General features: G+C 39.4%; 1 long non-coding RNA gene across 1 annotated transcript in view; it reads right to left on the bottom strand.

Moving 5' to 3' along the window:
* The window catches only part of LOC131824168 (uncharacterized), a 245,470-nt gene that overhangs the window by 162,689 nt on the left and 54,799 nt on the right, over positions 1–27,982 (bottom strand). Inside the window, exon 3 of the long non-coding RNA XR_009350773.1 lies at positions 11,684–11,797. This is a non-coding gene — a long non-coding RNA (uncharacterized LOC131824168). The remainder of the gene's footprint in view (positions 1–11,683; positions 11,798–27,982) is intronic.

Genomic DNA, 27,982 nt, shown 5'->3' with positions numbered 1-27,982 from the left:
AAGCACCCAAGAATGCAACACACATGTGGGATATAATAACCACTCATAATATAATATAATAACCACTCATGCATACAAAAAGTATTTATAAAGTACCTATAAGCCAGGAATCAGAGGATAACTAATACTGCACATGTGGATGTTTTATAGAACTTATTAAGGAAATAAAGATACTATGATGTCAAAGGTGATTTTTGCTGACATAGTTCAATGGGTAATATCAAGGAGATTCTGCATGCTCTCACCTTGGTCAGCAACAAGGCTTTCTCTTCATGCCATCCTCAGTTTGGCTAGCCTCAGAAAAGGGATGAGTCAGATGGGAACCTAGGAACAGACTGGGCAGAAAACAATGTGGGCAAATGCAGCTGGACCAAAGGCAATCAGTGGTTCTTAAGGGTAATGGTAACTGTGTACCCACACTTCCATGCTGCTTCCTGGCATTAATTCTGGAACATCCAAATTCTTGGAGGGCAAGGGATGGGGGAACTCTTGACAAGTGTCCCACTTCTCATAACTTCTCCTTCCCACATATCACGTCTTCTTCAGGATTTGGAAACCCTACTTAAAGAATGCACCCAAATGGTTCTGTCCCATTCTTGGGCAACACCTTCTTTGCAGTCTGATAGTCACACGTGATGCCCACCTAGTCCACAGAGAGCAACTCAGTTCTGTATGTGAAGGAACAGACTCCAAGGAGGTTCTCTGGATAGCAGTTGGCATGGAAACATCCTACTTAATATTGATCCTATCACACTAGAATCAAAATCAAGTATAGCAATAAAGGCACAAGGACCTCTATGTCAGTGTAGATCATCTGCATTTTTGTGTGTCTTAGAAGATAAGGGTTAAGAAAGTGCTCTTCCACTGCTTTCTCTGGATATAACTTGATCTCTGTTCCTGCCACCTTTGGCTCCTTGATCTAGGGCACCAGCTTCTACAGAGCCCAGCGGCTATAAAAGTTTTCAGAATTAACCCTTCAGGTATCAGTTATCACTTCAAAACCAACACCATTCTCAGCTCCAAAGGAAGGTATGCAGTCTCCTAATCAGATGGAGGGGTAAGGTCATTAGAATGCCAAAAACAGGTAAATCACATGTGTTTTCCAGCCACAATCGAGAGTGACAGACAAGGTCCCCAGTTCTCTAAGGAGCTTGTGTTTCGGTGAAGGACAGGGAGGGATGTTAAGCAAAGAAGCTAAAAACTACACATGAATTAAAAAATAAGCATAGGAACCCAAAAATGAACACAAGAATTTCACGAACTGCTATGAAAACAATAAACCAGGGTAATGGGATAGAAACCAACATGGTGGGGCAAAGGAGGTGTGGCTACTACTTCAAAAAGAAGGGTGTACCTGTTTCCTAAAACTACTGTAACAAAGTTCCAAATGCTGGGGCATCTGAAATAACAGAAATGTATTCCTTCACAGTTCTGGAGGTTAAAATCAAAGTATTGGTGGGGTCATGTTCCCTCTACAACCTCTAGCAGAGGTTCCTTTCCTACCTCCTCCAACTTCTCGTAGCCCCAAGCATTTCTTGGCTTGGGCATTATTTGAGAGTGTAACTTCCATATCTGCCTTCATCTTCACACAGTTATTCTCTCTGTGTGCATCTCTGCCCAGATTTTCCTTGTCTTACAAAAAGACACCCGTCATTGGATCAGGCCCAACCTTAATGAATTCATCTCAATTTGATGACATCTATAAAGACCTTATTTCTAAATGAAGTTATATTCAAAGGAACTGGAGGTTAGGACTTTGATGTACCTTCAGAGGGCACTGGTAGTGGAGGGTGTGGGCGGGGCCACAATTCCACTGATAATAAACGGCAAGAGAAAAGCTCTTTGCAGGAGTGACATTTGAGGCAAATTCTACAATGATGGTGGGTCATTGGTCTGGCTGTTTTTAAGGTGAAAAGTCTCCTAAGCTGAGAGAATAGAACGTACACTGGCCCCCACCTCAAGGCAGCTGCTTAGACAATTTCTCAAGAGAAAGAATAATTATGATGTAGTAAGTTTTGGGAAGGAAGAAATAAAAGTGCTAAGAAAATAATCATGAACACAGGAAACCACTATTCAGGTCCCTATGGCAACATTCCTTGTGACTATGAAGAAGCACAAATACAGCAACAAGAAATACTCAGGGAATGGTACAGAGAACCACACAGCATGCCTATTCTGCAGCCATCTAAATGGAGGTTTACAAAAACGATCCAGAAAAATGGAGAAATGCTTACATGTGAAATCAGAAAGTACAGTATATATTTTTTTTAATTATGCAAACACATACGTACCTAAAAGACTATCAGAATTGCCACCCCCATGAAAACACTGTGATGTTAAGGTATTTAAATTATGGGTTTTATACTTGTAGCTCATTTGTGGGTGTTTAGGTTAACATCACTCTTCACAATAAAAACTAATTTTGTAGGGAAAAAATTACATTTCAAAAAAATTGTTGTGTATTATGTAAATATCACAATCATGTATTTACTATAAGAACGACTTAATTACAGGGTCTTTCTGTATTTACTTCTGGTTTATTTTCCAAGGAATCGAGTATTTGGGATGTAGCTGAAGTCCTCTGTGGAGAGGTGATGTTTTAAAACCAAGAATGCAAGGCAAAGAAAAAGTTGTCACAATATTCTTAAAACAACAGGGCCTGGTGGAAGGAATGCAGTTGTCACCCAGCACTGAAACAGAGAGAGAGGCTTCCACTGCTGTCAAAATCATCTCTTGACAGGTTCCCAACAGAACCAATAAAATGGCTTTCGCTCTACCATGAGAAAATTCAGATACTACTCCCTTTCCCACATTTTAAAAAGTACTGCATGCTCACAAAATGACGGGGCTGTGTAAATGTTCTTAGAAGGGAGAGTTGAGATTAATAAAAAGCTGGGGACAGGCTGAAAGACAGGCCAGCGCACAGTCACATGTGTGGATCAGTAGCCTCGCCAATGAAACATAATGGTTGCATTGGGGGTGGGAGGGGGAACGTCTCTCTCCATCTGTACAAAAACATGCCATTTTAAAGTATCCCATTTTCTAATGTGCCCATCGAAAATTTCAGTGGAAAAATAAGTTGGTTTCATCTGGTGATATCATACAATGTATCTAACATGGAGAGGAGGTAAATTTTAGCATCAACAAGACTGTTAAATTCCCAATCATAAAATGAGAAAGGTTGGATCCCCTGCCTGTGTTACCAAACCTAAGTACTTGTACTTCCATTAAGTTAGCACTCAAGCAAAGCAACAACTGTTTTTATTTTGTTACTTGCACTTTGAAGCCCATTTTATAAAAAATTAAAACAAATAAAAAATAAAAAATAAAACTCACAATGAATCAAAATAACCAGATGTTTCCAAAGGCAGGGTGGGGAGGGTGGGGAGCACTGCAAATTTGTTTTATTGTCCCAGCTCACTCACTATTTAACTGACCTCAGGCAAGTCACAGGCTCCTTCAGCCTCAGGTTATTTCATCTGGAAATTAGGGATAATCATGCCCACTTAGCATGTTGGGAGAATCAAAGAAAACACAGTATCTGACATTGTTCTGTAAGTGATAAAGTCTTTTAATAATACTATAATATAAAATAAAATAATATATATAAAATATATAATATATATATCTGTGTATATTATTTATAATATAGTTAATATTATATAAGTATTATATAATATATGATATAAAAGAATATAACATAATAATAAAATAATCGTATCACCCTCTAAAGATGGTGATTAGTATCAGGCAATGGGATAACCCTGCCGGGTTGTCTCCCCAAACCCTTAAAATTTATTTTAAGGCATTACATACAGAAAATTATGCTGTCCTTCTCTCTTCAAGTTTTTACTTCCCAGAAAGTTAAGGTCTTACCACCTGTTTAATACCACTGTAGGACTAACTATCAAATAGCAGGAACCCAAATATCTTCAAAGTCTTTACTCGGCTATACTGTAATTTGCTCAATTATTTAACCTTCTGGAAATGAGAAGGTACTGAGAAAGACTTTCCATATTCGAATCTTAATAGACTTCCCTTCAAGCTCTTTAGCCAAAAAAGCTGAAGCAAGGATTTTTATTTTCAGAGGCAAATGTTGTGAAAGTTGGACCAAGAAAGACCTCTTAAAAACTGAATATTTCCTCTGAACAGACGCAGGATTTTTAAGTGAAAGAAACACCTTCAGATAGGTTGGGGTTTTTTTGTTTGTTTGTTTTTGTCTGTTTGTTTGTTTGTATTTGTGTTTGTTTTTAACAGCAAGCTTGTGTGACTACTTAGTTGTTCCAACATGAATTTTTCAGGTTGGTACAATTTTGGAGATTTTCTTTGTGCAATGAGAGTCATTTAAAAATTTGTGCAACATTAAGCTCTACATTTTCATCATGGCAAATCATTCTTCATACTCAACAACGCAGTCAGGAGTGACTTGTGACTATTTCCAGTAATCTAATTCACCTGCAAAGGTTGACAATTTGCCACCCTTGTCAGTGTTCAAAGAATATGCCACAGACTCCAGATATATTACCCTAAGAAAAATTGCAAAAATATATTGCTCAAGATCAGCATCTTTAGAAAAAGTGATTACTTGCTGACAACATGGAAGAGAAGCTCACAATTGGATATATGAGTTCTAAATGTGTTTATTAAATATTGATCACAGCAACAATTCTAAAATCCTGTTTTTGCAAATAACTTACAGAATGCTTGCAATAGTACAGGAAAAGGAAAACAGAATAAAAACTGTATTTGTTTTTTCAGATAACCATTATTTATTGAGCCCCTGTGTACTAGGCACTGTTGTAGATGCTGAGGACCCAGCAGTGAACGAGTTTATCATAATGTATCAGTTGTTTTTAAAAGCAAGGAGAGTGATAAATAGTTCACATTTGACACAATGTTCCAGGTTCTGTGTTGAGCACTTAAGTAATTTATCTTTTGCTCTGTGTTATTACTACAAGAAAAGTGCCATTATACCAATTTTACAGGTAAGGAAATTGAGGCATTGATTAAATAACCGACCAATGTTATAGAGGCCGAGGGGCAGAGCAGATCTGGAATCTCTTTCTTTTCATCCAACTCTGCATTTCACTCTGCTGCTCCCACACAACACACTGTCCTGCTATTATCTGCTTTACCCATTCCCTGCAAATCCAAAATAACCCCAAAGCCTTTACCACCTGAGCAAAACTGGGACACACCTGAGAATAGCAAGATCCAAACTTGTCTCCTAAAAATTCCATCAATGTTGAATCCTCTAGGCCCTTCTTCAATAGAAGACTGTAACAAATAGTCCCAGGACACTCTGCCACCTACCCAATTCGGTCTATTTAATTCTTTGCCTATTTCCCAATATAGGTGACACTTGAACAATGTGGGGGTTAGGGCTGCCATTTCCTGACCACACCCAGTCACAAATCTTAGTGTAACTTGTGACTTCCCAAAAACTTAACTATTCATAGCCCCACTGTTGACAGGAAGCCTTAGCAGTAACATTAAGAACCAAATAATACATATTTTGTATTTTATATGTATTAGACACTGTATTCTTACAGTGTAAAGTAAGCTAGAAAAAAAAAATGTTGTTTCAAAAGTCCTGGAAGATACCATGCTCAAAATAAGAGATGAAAACCTGACATTAAAGATGCAGATCTTGGGGCGCCTGGGTGGCTCAGTGGGTTAAGCCGCTGCCTTCAGCTCAGGTCATGATCTCAGGGTCCTGGGATCGAGTCCTGCATCAGGCTCCCTGCTGAGCAGAGAGCCTGCTTCCTCCTCTCTCTCTCTCTCTGCCTGCCTCTCTGCCTACTTGTGATCTCTCTCTGTCAAATAAATAAATAAAATCTTTAAAAAAAAAAAGATGTAAATCTGATAACATTTTGTGTTATTTAGGTAACATTAGCTGCCAAATCAGATCAACCCTGAAACCTCAGTGATGCCACATGATAGAAATTTATTTCCTTTTCAAAGATACCCAATGCTAGTGTGTCTGACAGTCCTATGCATGGTCCTCTACCCATTGAGCTGACAGATAAAGAAAGATCACGAAAGCAAGCCTGCTTCTTTGTCTCTTTAAGAAATGACACACCACTTCCACACTCACATTCCACTGGCCAGAACTAGTCTTAGAATCTTGCCAGATGCAAAGGGTGCTGGGAAATGTAGTTCTGGGAGGAGACCAGTTACCAGCTGGAAAGGGACCATGAAGCTTTGGGAGTCAGGTGATATGCTGGCCACACATCCTAACCAGATGGTATGGAAAATTACAGTGACAAGATCTACAACCAACATGTGAAAGAGAAATGAAGGACAGAAATCAGAATAAAGCTGGGAAAAATTGGGATCTGTTAGTAAGAAGTCAGGACAATCGACAAAAAGACTATCTTGGCCACTTCAAATGGTTACCTCAAAAGAAGATGAGAAAAAAAAAAAGATTCTGAAATGAAATTGTTTGAAAAGAGCAAATAGCTGAGATCATAATTGTTTCAATCAATAATATGACAAAGGAAACTAATTCCATTTAAAATGATGTCCTGTTTCCAGAAACTGTGTGTCACTTTACAAGCTGAGATGTGGCACACATTTAATTGCTGTTTTGTCAGAACCACTAATTCTCTTGATTGTGTTGTGAAAACAAAACTACTGAAAAAAATCTTTGTGAAAGCCCTCAAAGAAAAATTAATATTTATACACAGCTGTCCATTTGAAACCATACAAGGTTGAAGTCAATAATTAGCATGATCAGAAAAGTTCCAACAAGTGCCCTTATTTTGAGGTTATTTTCATATAAGCTTTTCCCTCTTAAATAAATCTGTTGGGCACGATGTTGGGTGAGATGAAAATAGTGGGGTAACTTGGCAAATCAAGTTCTCATATGTAAAGAGTACATCATTCAGGGAACACCAACCATCTGGACTTGGGTTTCATCCAGTTAAATAACAAGGATTTAAGATATTTTTAAATCCTTATAATACTTAGAGCATAAGCAGTAAGGTTTGGGGAGTCACAAACCTCAAATTTGGGGGATGAAGAACAGGATGAAGAATAGGTTTGCCTGGCTTACTTCATTCCCTATTTTCCAGATGAGGGCATGAAATATGTGACTTGGTCAGATCACAAAAACAGATAGTGATGAAACCACATCTGAAACTTAGGTCTGTTGACCAGGAACTGTTAAACAAGCTCCAATACTCACTAGGCTTGCCTTTAGATCCCTCTGGCAGAGAGCTCCCTGTACACCAATATCAGCTATTCCTACAACTCCGGGGATCCAGCTTGAAAATGGGGTCATTAGTACAACAGCAAGACAGATTAATCTCAATAATCTATAGCACTGTGGCAATGACAGACACCAGGCAATGGGCCAGAAGCATGGAAGAGAAGCCTGTGGGTCAGATTCTGCCAGAGAAAGGACAGGACTTTAGGGAATTTAAAGGCCTACAGAAGGCAAGTATAAGTTAACTTCTGGTAGGTACTCATTCTACTGTCTGGTCTCTTGACTTGATCCCTGCACTTTAAATGGACTCTGCTTCTGCTCAAAAGCCTGGTATTCTTCCAGTTGTCACTCTTCAGAAGAGGAACCTCACTGCTTATCATTTATGGCATTGCTACATCCACCCATCCATTCCACAAACTTTTTCTGAGTGTATATAAGGATCCAATGTTCAGGTGTAAAAAAACCAAATAGTAAACAATACACAGACTTGGTTTTTGAGAAGCTCCCAGTGGAAAGAGGTACAGAAAAACATTATATTCTGTGATTTTCCTTACACGCCCTCATGGAGAACACCAGCCTTGATAACGTTGCTTAAGAGAAATTCAACACTCAACACCAAAGACCACATGGGCAACCCAGTCATCTATTAAGGACTTAAAGTTCCAAGATAGGAAACTTCACGCTATAGTATAAAGCCATCTACTCTAAGGGTGGTCTGCAGCCCTAAGTTCAAGCATCACCTTGGAACTTATTATAAATACAGCATTTCCAGGGGCGCCTGGGTGGCTGTCAGTTAAGCATCTGCCTTCAGCTCAGGTCATGATATCAGGTCCTGGGATTGAACCCTGTTGGTCTCTGCAGTCAAATAAATAATTAAAAAAAAAAAAAGTGTAGCATTTCCAGCCCAACTCCAGAGCTAGGGAATTGTGTTTTACATTTTAACATAATCCCCATGTGATATGTCCCTGTGTATAGTCAAGATTAAGGTGGTGAATGGTATATTAGAACTTACGGCTACAACTGGCTATATGGAAAAGAGATCAGAGGAGAAACTGATTTGTGAGCCAGAATTTCTCAAGTGAGTTTTGAGGAACAGTTTTCTTATAGTAAAACTCATCCTATCAAAAGCACAGGTTGATGGTTTTGACAGAGTCATGTAAGCACCAGTGCTACCAAAATTAAAAAGAGTAGCCACCCCAAAATTTGTCTTTGTGCCCTATTGTTTTCTATATCCTCCCCCTAACCCTAGGCCCTAGAAATCACAGATCTTTCTGTCCCTATAATTTTGCCTTTAACAAAATTATCTAAATGGAATAATATCGTATATAATCTTTGGTATTAGCTTTTGTGACTTAGCATAATGCTTTTGATTTTCATCCAGTGTGTGGCATATATCAGTCATTTGTTTCTTCCTATTGCTGAATAGTATTCAATTATATGGATGTACCACAACATGTTTAGCCATTCACCAGATGATGAACATTTGGGATGTTTCCAGTTTAGGGCTATTATGAATAAAGCTGCTATGAACACTCCAGTACAGGTCTTTGTCTAGACCTGTTTTCATATATATATATATATATATTTATATATATGGAATAGATGTGTGTGTGTATATATAGATATAGATATAGATATAGATGTAGATGTAGATATATATATAGATATCTAGGAGTGGAATTCCTGAATCATTTGGTAAATATGTGTTACTCTTTATTTAAAAAAAGACAAAAACATTTCCAAAGTAGCTGTATAAGAATTGCATTTGGTGAGCTAGAATTTTTTAATGATGAGATTTTACCAGATAAACAAAGATCCTGAGAAGTGAAAGAATATGATGGGTTTCAGGAACGAGAAATAGTTCAGTAGGGATAGAGGCTAAGGTAGCTGTAGAAAAGGAGATGGATGTAATGTAGGAAAAGTATACTGTATGGACAGCTCTGTACTGCTCTCAAGTCATTTTTATGAGCTTGCTTTGAAGTTCAGAAAGCCTGGATTTTGGATTACAGAGATCATCAGGTTGTTTGTTTTCATACTGCAAAATTTTCTTTCCATCACGTAAGTTAAATGGGAAAATACCAATTTTCCCAGAGTGTGGGAAAGGGTCTACCCACATGTCTATCCTAATCTGCTGTTTATCTAGAATTATAAAGCATGGGAATTAAAATTATTTATAAAGAGGAATTAAGTGATTCTACCCTCAAGAGTCCATCCAGGAGAAGGCAGGAACCCATCACAACTAATCTTTCGATCAAAACTGCTCTCTATCCCTGCTTTGCCTCTGTGAATTAAACAATACAAAAAACTCAAAATCTTTTTTCTTTCTCTAAAAGCATTTTTCAGGGCTCTTTAACCTCTATTTTATATATATTTTATACATATAATATATAACACTTATATTTATACATGTCATATATAACACTTCTCTGGAAAATCAAAATGTCCTATGGTGCCAAGGAAAAAATTGGTCCAGAAGCTGCTTGGTAGGTTAGGCTGATGTGCCACACACTTTTTTTTTTCTCATTCTTTTCTTTTATTGAGTTTCCTTTAGACTACATTGACTCAGGCAAAATAGGACTGCTTCAAAGGATCTGGTAGGACATTACCTTTTCTCCCTTCTTCTCTTTTATAAACATGATGATCTCATGGTGAGTCACTGCCATTTCCTCAAAAGTTCTCTCTCTGTACATGATGTTACTGGCAGTGATGCCCCATCACCTTGGAGCCTTGGTATTTACTAGGCCGTCACCTCTCCTGCATGTCTTCCTCTGTAGATGAGACTAAATCTAAGATAATGAGTTTGGGAGCTTCTTATCTGAGATCAGGAAATGACCAAGGACAGGTGAGAACTGACAGCCCCACTCTCCTTCATTTTATCCCCACTTAGCTCCATATACACTCTATAGGAGTTCCAGGTCCTAAGCATGAGACTGCTTCCTTCAATTATCAGGAAATGGCAAACCCAATCATGTTCTGGTTATGTCTTGTGATTTCGCTACATGCCTTCAAGTACAAGTACAGATCTTGACCAAGATGCTCAACAGGAAGGCAATATTCAACATTCACAGACTACATGGGAGTCTAATTACCTTTCACTAATTTAAGTTTCCAAGATAAGAAAACGCACAGTGGAGAAAAAAGCCATCTATCCATGGCTGCAACAAAAGCACCATCTTACAGCTTGTTAGAAGTGCAGAATATCTAGCCCTGCTTCACATCAAGTGAATTATGATATGACTTTACATAAGATCCCCAAGTGGTATGTGTGTACATTCAAGTTTGATGACAATTTCCTCACACTGTACGGACTAACAAAATACTATCCAAATAGAAAGGACATCTGAAAAGAAGATAAAAATGCGCATGGCTAGAGATGGATGGGAGGTAGGAGGGAAGAGGTTCGAGGGGGGTAGAGGAGGATAAAGTTGACCAGTGTTCACGAGAGCACCATGTTATCTCAACAGATGGGCATGAATATTACCAGCTAGGAGTCATTCCTATTGTATCCCACATGATGAGTGAGGGTTGATGCCCCAGCTGTGCAGGCAGCTGTCTGCCATGAGGCTATGCACCCAGCTAAATGGGAAATCTTTTCAGAAATTTATGAGCCATACTCAAGCAGCAGCCAGAGCTCTGAAACTCCCCATCAATCATGTCACCCCTTGCATGCTCCTTTCCCTTGATTTAGGCAAACAAATGCAAAGAGGCCTGGACCTCATGAGTCCTCTCCCCCTAAATAGGCACACCAACCACACTACCTTTTGGTAGAGTAATCCTTGCATCTCTGTAAGAGAGACAATCTTTGTTAACATATGGAGGGTCTGAAATGAGAAACGATAGCAAAAACGATTCATCCAAGTCTCACAGAATGACCTTATTTTTTGAGTAAGAGATACACGCCAGTCAACTAGAAAACCACACCCAAGAATTTTGACATAGGAACGCTCCCTGTGGATATTCACTTTCAATGCACCTCTGATTACGAACTAGGAATGGCAGATCAAGGTCAAACCATCTATTGGCGGGAAGACTGATGTTTGAATTCAGGTTGTATGACCACTACTTCAGTTCTCTCTTATCCATTCTCTTGTTAAAATGCATGCAATAAATAAATATATAAAATGCCTAAGGCCTTCTCTTTGAAGCCCTACCCCGCCAGTCAGAGCAAGTATGACTTTGGGCAAATCATCTAACCTATCTGAGCTTCTAAATTTCTTTGCAAATGGGAATCGTTGACAGCTGTATGAGACGAGATCAGGCTTATCCAGGGAGGTTTGGCCATAGACAATGACGGCTATAGGAAAGCAGTGTGAGTTAGTCCAGGGAGGTACTTCTTGTAATTTCTGGCACATAAGAGACTGTTGGCAAATGGAAGACAGAAAGAGGGTTTTATTACTCCTGTCTTTCTTGCCACACTAGCTTTAATATCTCAGCACAATCCCTGCCAGTTTTCCTCCAAATAATTTGACTCACTCATAATCGCAGTACACAGGTGTTGTCACATGGTGGTTTATTCACGGTGCTGTGCCATCTTCAGAGTCCTTATCCAACGGATCCAATGATATTTCACTGCGTAGATACACCCACCTGGAAAACACCATTAATCTCATTGTTAGGTTGTTTACAATTTTTTGCCTTTAGGTATTTATCTGCAACAAACATCTTTTGGCACTCAGTTTTGTCCATGTTTTGAGTTAGTTCCTCAGGCTAAATTCCCCAAAGAAACCATTTTGGTTCTTTGAATATAAAGAACTCTCTGAAATTATATTTCACTGTAAGAAATACTTAAATCTCCACAAAACTGGGATTATCAGATTCAGAATTTCTTCACACATACACACACACATATATTCAAAAAGAAATAAGATTCAAGCCTCTTTTAGACAATGACAGAATATATTTGGATCAAACCATTTTGGGAGGTATATTTTAGCACAAGGGAAGAACAGAACCTATAAGGAATCTGATAATTTCGTGTTAAAGGCGAGAATGATGCAGACAAATGCAGTATGGCTCAGAAAAGGAACAAAATGTCTGAGGATCGGATTTACAGGGAAAGACCTAAAACTAATACATATGTATAGCTTGGCTCAGTTATAAGTAAAGGAAGAAATTTGAACAGCCTCTAAGCTTCAGAGAAGTAAACATCAGAATAGGAAAGAAATTTGCTTTATCTTGCATTGTATCTATTTGCTTAACAAAAAACTCCTAAAAAGAAGGTTCTAGAACACATTTCATCCAAATCTCCCTTCCCTAGTCTTGGCCCATTAATATCAGACTTAATTATTTGCCATCACTAAGAAAGGAGGAGGAGGAGTCATCTTCTAGGTCATGAATGAGTCTTACCTACACTTTCCACTCTGATCTTTTCCTCTGCTCTGAACTAGCTGGGATACACCAGAGAGCAGGTGGAAAAAAATGATGTGGGATTATCATATAGCTACAGAGTTTCACAATCTAAAAAATATCAAATTACTGTCTCCTCCTTTTCTTTCTGATTCTCTGTTTCTTCCGAATGTGGACTATGGGACAGGTAGACCCACTTCACACTCAACAGAGGGAAGAAACATGAATGTCCCTGCTTTATGGAATGTATCTTTTATTCAACCTAAGAAAAGTTTATCAATCTGCATATTATCATGCCATTTTAACCTTATATGCCATTGATATAAGGGTTTCATAATACTACTCAGCAACAGTTTTTAAAGAACAAGATTCAAGAATGCCATTCTGACTTGTATAATTCAGAGAAAGATTATAAGACAGCATTCCAACACATTACCCCACAAAAAGCACACCAAATAGCACCATATGTAAGCAAAATAATAAAGGAAAAGAATAGTTCAAGAGAGCAACTGTGAAAAATAAAAAAAACACACATTTATTTGAAAAGGGTCCTACTCAAATCTGTTTTACTATTTATGAAGTGGTTAAAGTAAATGAGAAATGAAGTATGACTCACAACCCTAAGGCCATAATATTAAACTTTCTGTAACCCCAGAACTATATCTCCAAACAAAATCTTACTCAGAAACTCAATATACAAAGCAAGTCAGAGAAGTAAGGTGGAAGCCAGAGTACAAATTTGGCCTGGTTAACTCCACAGAACCCCAAAATGGGTAGGGGGGGACCCCGGTGTGACACCACAGTCCTAAGAGAAGCTGGAAAACGGAGGAGTTTGAGATGATAGTGATGGCAGAAAATGAAAAAGAATATGGAGAGACTCCTTAAAAGGGAAACTAAAATGGAAGAGAAAACAGGGGTGTAAGACGGGGCCGGCCAGCAGAGAGGGGAAGAGAAAGGAAGAAAAACACATCAGTGTGTTTAATGTTAACTCTCTCAACTTTTTGCCCAGAGGAGTTGCTTTTTAGAGTGCTCTCTGACTGTTAAGACAGAAAATGTTTTTGGGGTTTTTTTTTTTTTTTTTTTTTTTTTTGAGACCCATGATAAATGGTGTCAGATCATGGCCCTGGACCAGCAAACTTCGCTAAAGCAACGGTAGGACAGGACCACATTTCACACACATCTCGCTTCTTAACCTTCAGAAGCTGAAATACATGTAAAATATAAAGTAAGACCTTCTAAACAATAGTCAACACACCCCAAGATACATTCAGAAACAAACACCAAAAATATTAGGAATATAGGAACTCATAGAGCAACCAGAGGTAACACACAGCCTTGCAGGCAGGGAATCACCTTCCACCGGATGGGAATTTTGAATTTCCCACCTGCCTGCCCATATGTACCTCTGAGCCAGCCACATCCAACTTTCCAGATCATTCCAGAGCTCTAAATCCCTGTGAGCTATTCTCTTTGATGATAAACATATCCCTACACCTCTCTTTTATCAAGTCCATATAGAACCAAATATCAAATATGGTTGCTCCATCCTCAGACTTGACAACACACTTTGTTCCATTTGTTGTCCATGGTAGGGCTTATCATAACATTAGATAATCACTTGTGGCGTATTTTCCCCTCTCTTAGTAGACGGGAAATATCATAAGTAAGGGGACTGAACTTCATTCTTGGTACCAGCCCCCTGTCTAGCACACAGTGGCTATGAAAGTCTTTGATGAACAATAAAAAGCAACATGTACTGAGTGTTCATTATGTGCTAGGCACAGAGCTTTAAGCCCTTTACACCCATTAGCCCATTTAATCCTTAAAACAAAACAAGATCTTCCTTCTTATTTTTGTCATTTTACAGATGTGCAAACTGAGACATCTAATTGTTAAACACCTTGACCAGTTACATAAGTTCAGGAACAGGTGATGCCAGGACTCAAACCCAAGCAGTCAAACCCAGAGTCCCAGCAATGAACCGCTAAGCTGATTGACTAACAAGCAAGAAAGAAAATGAATGTAACATAGGGCAAAATTGAGAGATTTTAAGGATCCTTTCAATCCAAACATTCTAGGCTCCCAATGATATAAAAAAGTCCTACTTTGGGGGTGCCTAGGTGACTCAGTGGGTTAAGCCTCTGCCTTTGGCTCAGGTCATGATCTCAGGGTCCTGGGATGGAGCCCTGCTATGGACTCTCTGCTCAGCAAGGAGCCTGCTTCCCTCTCTCTCTCTGCCTGCCTCTCTGCCTACTTGTGATCTCTGCCTGTCAGATAAATAAATAAATAATTTTTTTTTAAATTTCTGCTTTGATTCTTTTTTTTTTTTAAATTTATTTATTTATTTATTTTGACAGAGACACAGTGAGAGAGGGAACACAAGCAGGGGCGAGGAAGAAGCAGGCTTCCTGCTGAGCAGGGAGCCCAATGCAGGGCTCAATCCCAGGTCTCTGGGGTTGTGACCAGAGCCAAAGGTAGATCCTTAATGACTGAGCCACCCAGGTGCCTCCCTGCTTTGAATCTCAGAGCACTTCTGCCCTTTCTCTTCCTTGCCTAGCCACCGTTTTCATCACTGTGCTTTGCACAGATTTGAGGACTTAAGAAACTCTGAAATAGACATAAGGCCCCTTCCCAACTCAGCAGCCTGGATGTGTAACTCCATAGGTGGGTAGACGTCTATGTAGTGACAGGAACGTGGGTGGATGATTCATAAGCAACCCAAAGTTCCACCTCTAACAGCTCCTATCCCTGCCACTCAATCTAAAAGGTTAAAGGTTGAGTGTAAATAGTAAGGGACAGGAAAATTTTAAAAAAAGGCTGGCGGGCTTTGGTTCATAGAGCCAAATAGTAATAATCCCTCAAAACATTATTTTCCTTCTGGCGGAGCTCTCAATGGCCATTTTGAGTTCAAAACACAACACTGTGTATATGCATGGGTGAGTCAGTGAGATCACGACCTGATGTGAGTCACTCTGCCTTAAGCAGAATGCTAGTTCTGATCCCTTTCTTTTGGAAGGAGTTCTGAAATTATGATGAAAGTTAAGATTTATTTGCAAGGATACCTTTCCAGCAGCTCTCTGAGGCCTGCCCAGATATTTGCAATAAACAGGCACAGGGGCCTCCTCTGATAAGGAAGGAGGGAGGAGGGAGGGGGGAGGGAGGGGGGAGGGAGGGAGGAAGGGTGGGAAGAAATATGGAAATGTGAAGTATCAAAAGCAAATAGGAATGGAAATCCTATGCCCCCAGGGATGGGATGCTTGGATGGAAGCAGGAGTAGTTGTGTAGTACTACTGCTCTTGGGTATTCTCATCAATAGCTTCCAAGATCTGTTCTTTCTTGGCTTTAAAAGGAGGGGGGCAGTGGTGCAAAAAATAATTACTGAGCTTCTGTTACATGCTGGGCTCTGGGCTGTTGAGATTATTGTAGTCAATGAGGTAAGCATAGTTTTTTTCTCTCATGGAGCTTATAGTTCCATGATAAATCAGCTACAAAAAATCAGCAGTGTAATGTCTCGTGCAGACATTCAGGGTGCTACAGGCTAACATGAGAGCCAGAGACCCCACTTCAAGGGCAGGGAAATACCCTCCCCCTATTCAGAACTTCTATTAAATAGGTAATAAAGTATTTGCTAGGCAGAGAACAGAAGAGAAGAATGTTCCGGGTAAAGGTTATGTGCAAAAGTGCTGAAGCTGAAATGAACATGGAACATTTAGGACTCGGAAAGTAGTTCAATGAGGCTAAAGCACAGAAAGGGTAGAGGGAAGGCAGGGAATTCAGAATCTGGGAGGGTTCTTTGTTTATCCACTGATCAATATGAATTTATCAACTCCTATCATGTGTAAATCCTGCTTTTTTATGGAGTTAGAGGAATATGAAAAAAAGATACATTAATTCAGTCTACTTTGGGGCTTTCTTCCTTATTTCCTTGACCAAGCTGAAACTGGCCATCTCACTTACTGTGTTGTGAACCTATCCATAAAGATGGTGTCTTTTCCAAAAGGCTTAATACCCTGAAATCAAAGGCATTATGTCCCTGTAGGAAGCAGTTCTCTGTGCACTCACAATTTTTACAGCAATAGTATGATTTCATTAAAAAAAACAACAACAACTTCAAGATACGTCACCTCAACATATGGTATTATTACTAACTACATACTTTTTCTTTCTACCTGCATAGGTTTGGGGATAAAGCAAGAGTATCTCACTTACAGAATGTTTTACGGAGCATTTTCATCTATTTGCCTTCATGGGAACTAGACAGTCAACATGGGGATACACTACTACAGGTGGGAAAATAAATTTACCAAGGTTGTGTAGTTTCCCCCAAAATCATGTTAGTAAGTAGAAAAACAAGATAAATATCATGGCTTCTCTCAGTCTCATATCCTTTCTTTCCAAAAAGGTGTCTCTCAAAAATATGATCCACAGGGTACCTGGGTGGCTCAGTGGGTTAAAGCCTCTGCCTTCAGCTCAGGTCATGATCTCAGGGTCCTGGGATCGAGTCCCACATCGGGCTCTCTGCTCAGCAGGAAGCCTGCTTCACCTCCTCTCTCTGCCTGCCTCTCTGCCTATTTGTGATCTCTGTCAAATAAACAAATAAAAAAAATTAAAATAAAAAATATGATCCACAGAACACCTGGTTAAAATACAGATTCCAGAGTCTTGCCTTAAAATCTCCGGAATCTTCTCCGTAATTCCTCAGGTACCCTTAAAGTCTCAGGATACCACTCTTCACCAAAATCCATCAGAAGAACCCATTTTAATTGTCAGAACACTGCAAAACATTGTTCAAAATCTGTACTTGAATATTTATAACAGCATTATACATAATAACCAAAATCTGGAAATCCCGCCAAATGCTGGTCAAGAATAAGGGAATACCATACGGCAATGAAAACGAAAGATCTACAAAAACATGTCGTGTTCTGAAATCTCACCAACATTAACATGGCATAAAAGAAATCAGGCACCAAATAGTACTTAACATGTGAATGCAGGTTTATATGGTACAAACAGGCAAAGCTAAGCCATGCTGTCAGAAGTCAGGATGACAGTAATCCTGGCAGCTGTAGGGCATGGGACGTGAGGCGGGGGGGTGAGGCAGATGCACAAGGGGGATCTGAAAGTGCCTGCAGTCTTCTGCCTCTTCATCTGGATGCTGCCCACATGGATGTGTCTGATGTGTAGAAATCCGTGCAACAGCACACTTAGGCTATGCTAATTTTTCTGCGGTATATATTATACCTCAGCGAAAATAAGTTTCAAATGTAATAAATGTCATTCCTAAGTCTTAAAAAAAACTAGAATTCCCTTTAAAACCAACACTGTGCTTGTGTCTAAAGGCTGTCCCCACCGGTGTGTCAGTTTCACCACCATGGAATGGGCCAGACATCCATCACTGACGTGGCTCCCAGTGTTCCATCTCGGACAAGTCTGGTCCTCATCCTAGCAATAGATTCATTATACATGATTATGTCTACTGGTTTCCCTAGTTATCTAATACCTATTCACTGCCCACCCAAATCATATGAAAAACAGCCCCCATAAAAGCAGACACCCCACACTACCAACGTTCCTTCCCCAAATGACCAGTATGTACGGTGTTTGATTACTTTCTTTCAAACACTTTTGTCCTATATGTACAAGTATACTTTTGACACAATTAGGATGGTCTGATAATTTTAGATCCTGATTTTTTCACTAATATTATGTTGTGAATATTTTCTGGCTCATCACAAATACTCAAAATTATGATTTGAAGGATTCATTCACTGATACTGAGAGTCTACTAAACTCTTGTAACATGTCAATCCTGTGCTGTGTATTGTAATGGAGTTGAAGATGTGTGAAACATAGATCATACCCTCAATAACTTTTAGGAAGATGGTGTGATTTGGGGTAAACTAGCTCTTAATCTCTCAGAGTCTATTTTGTAATCTATAAAGTGGGAGCGGTAGTACCATCTAATCAGGGTGCTTGAGAGAATTAAGATAATACATGTGAAATGCCTAGCATTTAGTAGGCAAATAGTAAGTATTTGTTCCCTTAGATAGGAAAGGTATACATATGGAAAAGTACCAGTATAAGGAATTAGAGGACTGGACATTTACCAGAGCAGGAGGGAATCTGAGAAGAAAGATCTTTTCTATAGGCTAAAACCTTGCTACTCCAAGTGTGGTCTGTGGACCAGCAGCATCAGCATCACCTGGGATCTTGTCAGAAATGCAGAATTCAAGACCTGCTCCAGTCCTGAGTCAAAATTTTATATATTATATAATATATAAGTATATATATTTAAATATATATATTTTTTAAAGATTTATTTATTTTAGGGAGATAGTGTGTGAGCAGGGTGGGGGCCAGAGGGAGGAAACCTCAAGAAGACTCCCCACTGAGCATGGACCCAAACACCCAGCTTGATCTCACAACCCTGAGATCATGACCCAAACTGAAACCAAGAGTCATCTATGCTCAGCCAACTGAGCCACCAGGCACCCCCCAAAATTTCTATTTTAAGAATACTCCTGGATGTTATGTGTACCAATTAAAGTTTGAAGAACACTTTGCTAGATGGGTTTTCGGTGACATGCAAAATTCAGATACTCAGGGAAAAGGATGGGGACAATGGGCATTCCATGGGCAGGGAGAGAAGGGAAAGTGAGTTTAATAAACCACATTACGGGATGGTCCTTAGCAGCTAACTTACTTAAACCAAAGAGCTGTCTGGGGATGCAGTAAGAGATGAACTAGACTTGAAAGCGTAAGTCATATTATCCACGGCCTGGGATTCTGGCTAGAGATTTTGCCCTTCTCTTCTCTCCTCTGGTCTAATGTCTTTGTACATTTCCCTCTTAAGTTCCGATTTCCAATATAGCTACAGTCCTCCAAAAATACGATTCTTAAAGTGTGAGTGGCTGACCATCTAGAATAGAACCCCTAGGAAGCTCCTTGGAAATTCAGATTTTGGGGCCCTCATCCCCCAGTTTATCTAAGTGTGGATCCTGGAATTTCAAGCCTGAGAACCACTACTGTTATCCAATGTCTGTCATAAGGACTCACTGTACAATGTAATCACATTAAAATAAAATAAAACTGTCCTTAGAGCTCTATTGCTAGTTTTAAAACAAGCACTAAAATTCAACCCACATGCGCTGCTTAAGAAGAAGGAGCATAATCAACTTTCCTCATATCTCTAATACCAAGAGCAGTAACCGGATGATCAACAAGCATTTGCTGAATGAATGAATAAATGCATGGATGCATGAACAAATGAATGGCTAAGCACATAATTTCAGAGATTACTCTGAAGTAAACAACTATGTGTATAAATTACAGCTGCATTTTCATACTAAAAGTAATGAGCAATGAAATAAAATGTATTCATTTTCAGAAAGAATAAAACTCACCATTGCCTGCCACAAACTTCTTTTGAAAAACTGACATGAATATAATCAATATCCAACAAATAGACTTCTTTATAAATTGACTCCAATCTGGCTGGGAAGATACTGGTTTGGTTATTGTCAACTGCAGTCTGTGTTGGAGCTTTGGAGATGCTGGGAATTTTTCTGTAAAACAGTGCATGCATCTAACAGAGATTTTAATATTCTATCTTGAGTTGGGGCTTGAGGCAAGACCGTCAGAATTCAACACAATGCCATCCTTTCTGTTCCAAGAAAAAGCAAGGAATTATTTATGTTTTCTGGAATTTTCTCAAATAGTCATCTGAGAAAGTAAGTATGGAGCTGGTGAAAATTCAAACAATTTGGACTGTGTTTGAAAAATGGATGAGACGAAGAACGTATTTCTTCCCATTAGCCATGATTAATTGCATAGAACAAGAGGGGGTTCAAGTCACTGTATGGAAACAGCTCACTTCCAGTGTTGATAATGGTCAACAAGCAGTGTCAGCACCCCATTTAAGCAAATTGCAGTACCGGAGTCTCCAGCAGGAAAATCTTTTGCAGTCACTATTAGTCAGGATGCTTACCTCTGCAAAGACGGAAAAATCTCTCAAACTGCATAAGCAAAAATGAAAATGAAACCAAAAATAACACCTTTCTGAAATTGCTGGGTTTTTTCTGGCTTTATATGAAACTTGATCGAGGCCTCGGTTAATGTCATCAAGACCCAGTATCCCTATCTTGCCCCACTGTTCTTCTCCACCTTGGCTCAACTCTCAAGCCCCAGGCAGGGCCAAGATGGTTGCCAGCAGCTCCAGGCTACTGCAGCTTCCAAGGTTCCAATTCAGTATACAAAACAGCTTTTCCTCCCCGTAACTGCTGACCTCACTTTAATTAAACTAATTTGGCCATCTTGAACTAATGACTAAGGCTAGAAAACGATCACATTACACAGACTGACTGGGACTGGGACTGGGTCATGTGCCCACACCCGGAACAGTCAGTGCGGACTGGGGATATAGGGCTGTGATAGGTCAGGCTCTCAGGTTCTGCCTCGGGCATCAGGAGTGGAGCCCCACCAAAACAAGGACTAACAAGCAGGAAGGAAGAGCCCCCCCCCCCCCCCCCCCGCCAAGGAAACTGGCTTCTAGTGACCAGTGAAGGAGGAAATGGAATCCGAGCAAGCAAAGACAGCAAATGTATACCAAATGATTTCCAAGTGGCGGCTTTTATAGGCCAAACTTGACACCAAAGTTGATCTCGGGGCAAGATCTCTGGCATTCACAGACGGAGGGTGCGGCATACATTCAGTGCCATCACCCTGCATGGAAACTGTGTTGCATCCCTCCCTGGTGCTTAAAATCCACAAATGGCTCGGGACGAGTTTCCGCTTACAACGGGGCTTAAAAGGTGTTTGAAGACGTGGCCTCTCTCTCTCTCTATCCTCATTCTGACTCTCCAGTTGATAATATTAAACTTCCTTTGCCTTCTAAGCTTCTCCATCTCTCCTACCTCTAAGCCTGCGTACGTACTATTTCTCTGCCTGTCACACATCAAAACCCTTCACAAACTCCTTTGCTGGGTGGGACTCTTCCCCAACATTCTGGTCTCTCCTATAAAGAAGCCTAAGCTCCTGTTACCCTCTGTTATCTTTGCCCACAGCATCCAAGTCTCCTGTAATAGCTCGGACCCCATTTTACAAAAACGTTTAGTCGTCTCTTGCCACAACTGTACCATAAACTCAGTCAAGACAGGAATCATGTCCTCCGTCCTTCCCTTCTCCTCCATCCCACCCAAGAAAACGAAGCTCCAGGAAAAAGTTTTCTACATTAATAGATAAATGAATGGATATATGAAGGAGGAAAGCTGAAAGAAATAGTACTATGAAGACATACATTGAAATATTTTAGCCCTACTAGCTTATATATATATATATATATGTATGTATATTATATTTGTATATGAATTATATATGTCATGCATTAGATATTTATGGAGAGTGTACTCTGTGCCTGGCTTGGTTTGAGGTTCTGAAGATCTATCAGGGAAAACAAATAAAAGCAACATTAAGACCTAAAATAAACATTATAAATAAATAAACTACCCAACATGTTAGTATGTAATAAGTTCTTTGGGAAAAAAAAATTCAGCAAGATAAGGAGATTGAGGAATGCTGGGTTGGCAAAAGGCAATTTGTAACAGGCTAGCCAGAGCAGTTGCCACCGAGAACGTAATAGTTGAGCAAAGCCACGAGGTGTGCACCAGGCAGAAAGACAACCAGTGCAAGGGCTCAAATGACAGCAAACCTGGCTTCACACATGCCTGCTGAAGGACCCTAGTCCCAATCATCTTATTGCTAAGAAGAGTGAAAACCACTTTCACCTAACTGCCAAAAAATAATTTTATCTATCTTTAATTACTGAATGTGAAAACACCACAGATAGGCCAAAACTTTTTACCTTAGTAGACTGTCCAACTCCAGAGGTTTCTCCAATCAGCCAAAAATGTGAGAAAATAGGAAAAAGGAAAAAAAAAAAACAATTTGGCCACTGGGTATTGACTTAGAAATGTTCATTTACATTAACTTTATTCATCTGAGAATTTAATGGGCATGCCTTAATTATCTGGAGAGGCAAATGCCTATTAAAATGGGAAAATCATGTAATGGCTATGATAAGTTTCTTTTTATTACTGCTTTAATAACTGCAAACTTCAATGTGTACCAACAATTATATTACTATTAATGCCTATTTTATTCATTAGAAGTTGAGACACATCTAAGCAGCTAGCTTGAATATTTTTTTTTACACTTGGTAATGATAAGCTTTGTTATTTGACTTCTTCCCATCTGGCTTGCCTCAACAAAATGATAAAGAAAAGAGTATAACAAGTTTAATTACGTGAGCCATGTTTCCAAGACTGATACTGTAGTAATGAGGACACATTCAGGCTCACAGTCCTAAATTTGCTCAAGAGTTGGTTACAGAATAAGCCTTTTATTCTAAACTTCCTGAAATGGTTCCAGTGATTGTGAGCAGAAACATCTCTTAAAAGCTAAAAATAATACATCAAATGGCAGCAAGAGAAATAGTGCTCATGCCTGACATTTACCGCTCCTTATTATGTGACAGGCACTATGGATTATTTCATCTAATCTTCACAACATTCCTGGTGAAGTGTGTACTGTTCTTATTCCCACTATACAGATGAATGAAGTCCAGAAGTTACTCTCCAGGTGGTGGGAGTTGCATGGTATTACGTGATCCCAACCTCTTCACCAGAATGGATAGCAGTTGGGTGAATACCTGATCAAAGCAGGACTGATGAGAATATTCCTCCTGGGAGACATGAGCTATTTAGTGACTGCAGTTGGCTAGAACCTCCTGGAACCTACAAACAGAGAAAGGTTCTCCGCTACAAGAAAAGAAGAAAGCAGAGATGGAAGACAGTACAGATAGAGGAGACAAAGATGTTCCTTTGATGACAAACACCTTTGCCATACTTGTTTCCAGCACCACCTCATGCTTCAGGAATTTTTTTTTTTAATTTCTAATTTTTTATTTTTTTTATAAACATATATTTTTATCCCCAGGGGTACAGGTCTGTGAATCACCAGGTTTACACACTTCACAGCACTCACCAAAGCACATACCCTCCCCAATGTCCATAATCCCACCCCCTTCTCCCAAACCCCCTCCCCCCAGCAACCCTCAGTTTGTTTTGTGAGATTAAGAGTCATTTATGGTTTGTTTCCCTCCCAATCCCATCTTGTTTCATTTATTCTTCTCGTACCCACTTAAGCCCCCATGTTGCATCACCACTTCCTCATATCAGGGAGATCATATGATAGTTGTCTTTCTCTGCTTGACTTATTTCGCTAAGCATGATACTCTGTAGTTCCATCCATGTTGTCGCAAATGGCAAGATTTCATTTCTTTTGATGGCTGCATAGTATTCCATTGTGTATATATACCACATCTTCTTGATCCATTCATCTGTTGATGGACATCTAGGTTCTTTCCATAGTTTGGCTATTGTGGACATTGCTGCTATAAACATTCAGGTGCACGTGCCCCTTTGGATCACTACGTTTGTATCTTTAGGGTAAATACCCAATAGTGCAATTGCTGGGTCATAGGGCAGTTCTATTTTCAACATTTGGAGGAACCTCCATGCTGTTTTCCAGAGTGGCTGCACCAGCTTGCATTCCCACCAACAGTGTAGGAGGGTTCCCCTTTCTCCGCATCCTCGCCAGCATCTGTCATTTCCTGACTTGTTGATTTCAGCCATTCTGACTGGTGTGAGGTGATATCTCATTGTGGTTTTGATTTGTATTTCCCTGATGCCGAGTGATATGGAGCACTTTTTCATGTGTCTGTTCACCATCTGGATGTCTTCTTTGCAGAAATGTCTGTTCATGTCCTCTGCCCATTTCTTGATTGGATTATGTGTTCTTTGGGTGTTGAGTTTGCTAAGTTCTTTATAGATTCTGGACACTAGTCCTTTATCTGATATGTCATTTGCAAATATCTTCTCCCATTCTGTCAGTTGTCTTTTGATTTTGTTAACTGTTTCCTTTGCTGTGCAAAAGCTTTTGATCTTGATGAAATCCCAATAGTTCATTTTTGCCCTTGCTTCCCTTGCCTTTGGCGATGTTCCTAGGAAGATGTTGCTGCGGCTAAGGTCCAAGAGGTTGCTGCCTGTGTTCTCCTCAAGGATTTTGATGGATTCCTTTCTCACATTGAGGTCCTTCATCCATTTTGTGTGTGGTGTAAGTAAATGGTCCAATTTCATTTTTCTGCATGTGGCTGTCCAATTTTCCCAGCACCATTTATTGAAGAGGCTGTCTTTTTTCCATTGGACATTCTTTCCTGTTTTGTCGAAGATTAGTTGACCATAGAGTTGAGGGTCTATTTCTGGGCTCTCTATTCTGTTCCATTGATCTATGTGTCTGTTTTTGTGCCAGTACCATGCTGTCTTGATGATGACAGCTTTGTAATAGAGTTTGAAGTCCGGAATTGTAATGCCACCAACGTTGGCTTTCTTTTTCAATATCCCTTTGGCTATTCGAGGTCTTTTCTGGTTCCATATAAATTTTAGAATTACTTGTTCCATTTCTTTGAAAAAGATGGATGGTAGTTTGATAGGAATTGCATTAAATGTGTAGATTGCTTTAGGTAGCATAGACATTTTCACAATATTTATTCTTCCAATCCAGGAGCATGGAACATTTTTCCATTTCTTTGTGTCTTCCTCAATTTGTTTCATGAGTACTTTATAGTTTTCTGAGTATAGGTTCTGTGTCTCTTTGGTTAGGTTTATTCCAAGGTATCTTATGGTTTTGGGTGCAATTGGAATTTTCTAATAGAGTCCCTGTTGTGGCTTAAGCTATCTAGGGAGGATTTCTCTAGCTCCCACTTAAACATATTCTTTAGTGCTGGCTTTAATTCATCGGAGAACTTAATAGGAATTCCTTAATCAGGAACCATAATGTGTCCCGTGAATCACCATCATTGACAGCAGAGAAGTAAGGAACAGGCTAGTCACAGCAACAACTGAAAAATGAGTATGTTACCAGGATTTTTTCACCCACAGTGTATCTCACATCCAAACCATTACTCAGCATGCACTCTGCACCATTTTTATTTGTTTTGTTAAGATTTTATCTATTTGACAGACAGAGATCACAAGTAGGCAGAGAGGCAGGGAGAAGCCAGAGGAGGAAGCAGGCCCCCCTGAGCAGAGAGCCCCATGCGGGACTCGATCCCAAGACCCCAGGATCATGACCTAAGCCAAAGGCAGAGGCTTTAACCCACTGAGCCACCCAGGTGCCCCCACTCTGCACCATTTTTAAAAGGCATCAGCACAACACTGTTAATAGTAGCACCTTAGAATCTGATACTCAAGCTACTATGCTGTTTAAACATTTTTTCCAAAATCTAACCCCAAAAGAGGCTTTATTGCCTTTCACTCACACACATATTTGAGTTCTTGCCACACATGACCACTCTGTTAGTTTTGCCCTCAATCCTTGTTATTGTTTTCCTCTATAACACCTATCACAATTATAATTGTATAAAATTTATTTTTCATTTGCCTCTATGCTAGACTTTTAATTCCATGTGGGCAGACTAAATATGTCTAAAATAATAGCTGCTATAGCAGGGACTCTTGGGAAACTTTTAATCAATTAATTAATCCTCTTTCCTTCCTTCTCCCCATTTACAGAAGCTCAGAGAGTCTAAGAACCTTGCCAGTGCTCATGTAGCTAGGACATGGAAAAGAGATGTTGATACCCAGCTCTTCCTAACTCTAAAATGCATAATACTTTCACTATACTTTCACTCTCCCCTGAGTAATGTCCATGTGTCTTCTTTAATTACATGAAATCCCACTTTTCAATGGCTATAATATTTTAGTAGCCTTTTAGGGATGTTGAACTTAACATATTTTTGGCAATGAGAATTGCATTGTAAAACAGTCACATTTTTTCACATCCAACATAAAATTCCATTATGTTACTGCCTAAAGATATAGAGCAAGAATTAGATATAGTACAAACCACCTTTACTGCACAGGTTATCTTTGAAGCATCGCTTTAAATCCTTTTTAAATGGAGAAATAGTTAAGTACATAAGAAGAGCAGTTTCTAAACAGTACAAAGCAAGGCCAACAGGTAAAAATGAATGGAAATATGTAGAGAGACCAATAATGAGTAAGAAAAATAAAAATTTTAAAGAAAATGAAAATGGAAACACAGCATCCCAAAATTTATGGGGTGTAGTCAAAGTAGTTCTTAGAGGGATATTTATAGCAATAAATGCTTAGATCAACAAAGATCTCAAATAACCTAATGTACACCTGAAGGAATTAGAAAAAGAACGAACTAAGCCCAAAGTTAACAAAACAAAGAAAACAACAAAGATCAGAGCAGAAATAAATAAGATAGAAACCAGAAGAACATAGAAATTCAATGAACCCAGCTGGTATTTTGAAAAGATAAGCATAACTGACCAACTTTTAGCTTGATTAGGGGGGAAAAAAAATAGTAAGACTCAGAATCACAAGTCAAAGAGCAGAAAATACAATGAATAATACCATTCAAATAGCAAAGATCTAAGAGACTACTTAGACAAATTATATGCCAACAATTAATTTAGAAGACAGATAAATTCATAGACATATATAAGATACCAAAAGTGAATCATGAAAAATAAAATAAAATGTGGAGAGACAAATAATGAGTAAGGAGATTTTTTTCTTCAAAGATTTTATTTATTTGACAGACAGAGATCACAAGTAGGCAGAGCAGCAGGCAGAGAGAGAGGGGGAAGCAGGCTCAGTGCTGAGCAGAGAGCCCAATGTGGGGCTCAATCCCAGGACCCTTGGATCATGACCTGAGCCGAAGGCAGAGGCTTAACCCACTGAGCCACCCAGGAGCCCCAAGTAAGGAGATTTAATCAGTAATCAAAAACTGCTCAAAAAGAAAAGCTCAGATTCAGATTGTTTCACTGATAAATTCTACCAAACATTTAAGGAAGAGTTGATGCCAATCTATTTCAAACTCTTCTAAAAATCTGAAGAGAATGGAATACTCCCAAACTCATTCTACAAGGCCAGCATTACCCTGACACTGTATATGGACATTACAAGAAAAGGAAACTACAGGTCAGTATCCTTGATGTTTTGCTAAAAAGTAAGCATTCAGGGGCACCAGGGTGGCTCAGTAGGTTGAACACCTGACTCTTGGTTTCGGCTCAGGTCCTGATCCTCAGATCATAGGATCAAGCCCTGAATCAGGCTCTGCCCTCAGCAAAAGTCTGCTTGGATATTTTTCCCCTCTGCCCCTTCTTCCACTCATGCTCATGCTCTCTCTCTCTCTCTCTCTCTAAAGTAAATAAATAAATCTTTAAAAAGTAAGCATGCAAAACAATAATAATTACAAAGGGCTGAAAAGGGCGTAGGATTCTGCTTTATGGCCTCTATACTCTGACCACAAGCATCACACAGTGACTGGCACATA

This window comes from Mustela lutreola, chromosome 2 (genome assembly GCF_030435805.1).
Source record: "Mustela lutreola isolate mMusLut2 chromosome 2, mMusLut2.pri, whole genome shotgun sequence".
NCBI classification, from domain to species: Eukaryota; Metazoa; Chordata; class Mammalia; order Carnivora; family Mustelidae; genus Mustela; species Mustela lutreola.
The sequence above is the reverse complement of the archived record's forward strand: the minus strand, read 5'-3'. Positions and strand labels throughout refer to the sequence as shown.